The sequence below is a fragment of the Schistocerca piceifrons genome, chromosome 4 (genome assembly GCF_021461385.2).
Source record: "Schistocerca piceifrons isolate TAMUIC-IGC-003096 chromosome 4, iqSchPice1.1, whole genome shotgun sequence".
NCBI lineage: Eukaryota > Metazoa > Arthropoda > Insecta > Orthoptera > Acrididae > Schistocerca > Schistocerca piceifrons.
Genome location: NC_060141.1, coordinates 52382753 through 52388341, shown reverse-complemented (window position 1 = coordinate 52388341; position 5589 = coordinate 52382753). Strand labels below are relative to the sequence as shown.

Sequence of the window (5589 nt, the reverse complement as noted above, 5' to 3'; positions counted from 1 at the left end):
AATAACCACTGATACCAGTAACGAAACCATCCACCATATCTTCTATGGACGCAATGCGGGTAAATGTTCTGCGATCGATATCCAAGTATCCACTTTGAATCTCGGTGATGGAATAGAAGGACAACATAACGAAGCAGTGGCCAAGGGAGAAGCTATGCTTTAGATAAAATACTTTCTACACCATTCAAAATTTTCCGGGGTTTAATATCCGTTTGGCAACGGCCTTGCCGCAGTGGATACACCGGTTCCCGTGAGATCACCGAAGTTAAGCGCTGTCGGGCGTGGCCGGCACTTGGATGGGTGACCATCCGGGCCGCCATGAGCTCTTGCCATTTTTCGGGGTGCACTCAGCCTCGTGATGTCAATTGAGGAGCTACTCGACCGAATAGTAGCGGTTCCGGTCAAAGAAAACCATCATAACGACCGGGAGGGCGGTGTGCTGACCACACGCCCCTCCTATCCGCATCCCCATCTGAGGATGATACGGCGGTCGGATGGTCCCGATGGACCAGTTGTGGCCTGAAGACGGAGTGCTTTTAATATCCGTTGGTAACATGTGCTGTATTTCTGATTCTGAATCTGTGAGCTTTATTACAAAAATTATCCTTAATACGTAATCGATGTACTATTGCTAACATTCGGTGGATTATGGAAAAAGCGAGAGAATTCCAGAAAGATGTGTACCTCTGCTTTATTGACTACGCCAAAGCCTTTGACTGCGTCGATCACAACAAACTATGGAACGTACTGAAAAACATGGGTGCACCAGGTCACCTCATTCATCAGATACGGAGTTTATACCTTGACCAAGAAGCCACGGTGAGAACTATGTATGGAACAACGAAATGGATAAAGATTCAGAAAGGGGTCCGGCAAGGCTGCATACTGTCACCGTACTTATTCAATCTGTATGCAGAACATGTCATGAGGAATGCGAGGCTAGATGAAGGAGAAACAGGAATTAAAATAGCTGGAATAAATGTAAACAACCTCAGGTACGCGGATGATGCGATCCTATTGGCAGAAAGTGAAGAAGATTTGAGAACACTCTTACTGAAGGTGAAAGACGAAAGTGAAAAGGCTGGTCTTATGCTGAATGTGAAGAAAACGAAAATTATGGCAACTACACCTACCAATTCCTGGGATATAGCAGGAGAAACCATGGACGTAGTGACCACATTCAGTTATCTCGGTTCCCAGATCTCTGCTGACGGTGACTGCAGCCATGAAATCCGGAGACGCCTGTTGCTCGGTAGACAGGCGATGTCAAACCTTGACAAGGTTATAAGGTCCAGAGATATAACACTAGCAACAAAGATCCGTATTGTGAGGGCTATGGTCTTTCCAGTTGTGATGTATGGATGTGAGACCTGGACCATTAGAAAGGCTGAACGGCGAAGAATTGACTCCTTCGAATTGTGGTGTTGGAGGAAACTTCTTAGAGTTCCATGGACTGCAAAGAGAACCAACAGATCAATATTGGAGCAAATTGAACCAGATTTCTCCCTGGAAGGTCTAATCTTAAAACAAAAGCTGACCTACTTTGGACACACAATGCGAAGGCATGCCTCGCTGGAAAAAACATTAATGCTGGGGAAGATTGAAGGAACTAGAAGAAGAGGACGTCAGAGGACGAGATGGATCGATGGCATCACAGAAGCAATGTGTTCCAACCTGGAAGGTCTACGTGAGAAAGTGCAAGACAGGAAAAAGTGGCGTGATTTGGTTCATGGGGTCACGAAGAGTCGGAACCGACTAAACGAATAGAGAGAGAGAGAATCGATGTACTAGCGTATTTATTTGCGACTGTATATAATTGATCGTAATTATAATGAAAATATTGTAAATTGCCGGGTAATAGCCAAGGGAACTTAACTGAACTTTGCAGGCCGGAGTGGCCGTGCGGTTGTAGGCGGTACAATCTGGAACCGAGCGATCGCTACGGTCGCAGGTTCGAATCCTGCATCGGGCACGGATGTGTGTGATGTCCTTAGGTAAGTTAGGTTTAAGTAGTTCTAAGTTCTAGGCGACTGATGACCTCAGAAGTGCTCAGAGCCATTTGAATCATGTAACTGAAATTTAACGATAGCAACAACGAAATGGTAGCAGCTGAGCCGTTGTTTATCTTTGCGTATGGAGACTCTGTCGCTTTGCGAGTAGAGCGGAGACAGAGCAGCTTGAGTCATGAAAGAGAGCGGAAGTGTTTGTTCGGCGCTCCCACAGATGCGGGGTGCAGCTATGCTCCTACAAGTGTAGGCGCATCTGATTCGTTAACCCGCGAGTACTGAGATCACAGTAGGAGTGGAGAGGCGGAGCAATCTGTAGTTCCAACTATTGCCTGTCCCATAATTACCCGTGGCTCTTGAGACGACTCGGGGTTCTCAAACAGCAGCAGCAGCAACAACGGCAGCTCAGCCTTGTCGTCGGCTACATTCTTGATCTTCCGCACAGCTACAATACCGTATGACTGTTAACTCACACTTTTCAATTGTTACATTTGTCTGTGGGCAGCGCTGCCCTCTCTGGAGGTATTTGTACATGAGGGCAGTGGTCAGTGGGCCACCTAACGGTACATTCGCCGCGAGGAGGGAGAGATTTGGCAATGGTGAATAGACTGTCGCTCTGGCGGCTGACCTTAGCCCGTGGCCGCGCGCACCATGTAAACAGCAAAGATGTAAATTTTGGTTGTTAACTTAATTATGAATAATAAGTGATTATCTCAACTCTCGTGTTTCACTACAATATGAATGGATTCGAACTCTTATGTAGTCCCCCTAGAAAATTCATGGTCCTCCGGTAGATTTACGTTTTCGTCTGCGGACGCTAACAGATAGATATACGAGTAGTAGAGGCTTTACCCAGCTACATTTCTTTGACCACTTATAACTTGAATAGTAACCTGCAACAGTTGAAACTGGTAGGACACGTGTGTTGTCCTTGTCCTCAGACATTATTACCACGCAGGGTCCCTTTTGCGTTCCATGCAATCAACGAGTGTCGTAACAATACGAAAATTGATTTACTATTTACTGCCAGTTTAGTGTGTTTGCTGATGACCAGTTTCAGTTTAAATTTTCTGCCTCAGTAACTGTTCATTCTTGTATTGCATAACAGAGGTATAACTGATTTGCTATTCTGTGTATTAACTTCATTCACTTAAAGTAACGTAAAATTTCACTAGTAAAACTAATAACTAAAGATACAGCACATACTCGTATTAAGAGTACGCAATTTCATTTATTCTCTGTTTAGCTTAGCGAGTGACTTTGCTGCCTTGGAATGTGTCTTATTGTTGTTATATTAAAAGTAGTATCAGTTGACTGTTTGCTTAAAGTAAATCCACTTCGATCTTTCAATAATCAAACGTAAATTGCTTGCCTTTTTCTAAATTTTGCAGTATGTTACACTGGGGCTACTGAAAGTTATTTTTTACATAACAAAGTTTAAGTTAAGCCAGTCACTTACTTAACCAGTAACTCCATTTTACTTTACTTTCAAAATTTAGTATCTCAGAATAAGTGACTGCAAACTCAGTACTTTAATTTATTTTCTGGCGAACTCTTGTGCTGTGGAAAAGAATGACAACCTTCTGTTGCCACGCAAGTGATTGTTTGCATGTATTTCTTTGCCATTACCTCTCTTAAGATTCTGGAGCCTCATTGCCCTAGTGGGCTGGTTACCATTTAATTATTCCCTTTTTATTTAATCAGAGTTTTCTTTGTATTATCAATATTTCTGTATTAAATACTACGTGGTACCCCCCCCCCCCCCCCCGTATGGTTTGTGAGTGATTGCACTTTATTCCACCGATTTCAAAGTTATCATCAGTATTTAGCTTAAGTTTTGAATAGATTCTTCCTTTAGAAGGGTATGTTGTACACTTTCCTCCAGCTAACCGGTGTTATTTTCCTACGGCAACGATAACCTTACTCACTATGAAATTTCATTAGGCATACGCGATCAAGGTCATTTATATCGCAAACCAGTAGGCCGATTAGGAAAAGGAGGGTTACAGGTCTATAGTGTTTTTATAAACATTTTGTGCACTAATGTCATGGGTTAAATATATGTATTACCCCAATGTTGTTGCATGTCTCATGCAGCCTGTTGGGTGTAATGTATGTTTACCGATGCATGTACACACTATATAGGAGTCGCAGAACTCAGAGAGCAGTCTTTGAGGTTTTTTAAAGAATCTGTCAAGCTCTCAGTACATAACATGTCTGCCATATCACCATCTTATTATTTAACAACATGTCACTGGACGTCGGGAGTTACACGTACTACACCACTCATCCAAAACTGGAGAACAATCTATTACTGTTAGCTGGTAGAGTTGATATTCAGTTTGCACGTTCATCTAACACTATTCAGTATTTTTCTTTAGTCTGCAGTAAAGGGAATAACTTCACCAGTAACATTGTTTAATTCTATTGTCATTACGAATTATAAGCCAGTAATAAGAGCATGAGTATGCTTATGTGGCCACGATAATTTATGTGACGCATTTATTACGGCAACATGCAGTAAGTGTGGATATTACGAGCTAATGCTGTTGTAATTTCTGTAATGTTGCAGCAATTCTATTTAATCAATAATGACATTGCACTGACTTGCAAACATTGTCCACGAGCTTAATGAAAAACAAATTCGTCTTCTATTCTCAGCCTCTGCTGCTTCTATTGTCAGGCTGTGATCGACACACTTGTAGCTGGTTCGCCGTTTTTTACAGTCACGAAACAAAACTGTAGTCAACTGAGTCTGTGGTTTTATCAGAATACGATATACCAATCGCCTGTTTGAATTTCAGACCTCTAGATAATGGTTTGCAGATTGAGAGGTTGTGATATTGTTGATGGATTGTCCGTAAAATGTCGAGACTGGCCTTTCTGAGATAGATGACAGTTTGTTGATGCCAGGCTACGCTTCTTTCAGAGTAGTTTGAGTACCTACGTTGAACTGCGCTATCTTCCTTGCGTTATCATACTTCCGAATAACTCATTGCATAAATACACTACTGGCCATTAAAATTGCTACACCACGAAGATGACGTGCTACAGATACGATATTTAACCGTCAGGAAGAAGATGCTATGATATGCAAATGTTTAACTTTTCAGAGCATTCACACAAGGTGGTGACACATACAACGTGCTGACATGAGGAAAGTTTCCAACAGATTTCTCATACATAAACAGCAGTTGACCGGCGATGCCTGGTGAAACGTTGTGATGCCTCGTGCAAGAAGGAGAAATGCGTACCATCACGTTTCCGACTTCGATAAAGGTCGGATGTAGCCTATCGCGATTGCGGTTTATCATATCGCGACATTGCTGCTCGCGTTGGTCGAGATCCAATGACTGTTAGCAGAATATGGCATCATTGGGTTCAGGAAGGTAATACGGAATGCCGTGCTGGATCCCAACGGCTTCGTACCACTAGCAATCGAGATGACAGGCATCTTACCCGCATGGCTGTAACGGATCGTGCAGCCACGTCTCGATCCCTGAGTCAACAGATGGGGACGTTTGCAAGACAACAACCATCTGCACAAACAGTTCGACGACGTTTGCAGCAGCATGGATTATCA

General features: G+C 42.9%; 1 pseudogene; it reads left to right on the top strand.

Annotated features, from left to right (window-relative positions):
- The first annotated feature begins 214 nt into the window (after positions 1-214).
- Positions 215-332, top strand: LOC124797011 (annotated as a pseudogene).
- Positions 333-5589: the final 5257 nt, after the last annotated feature.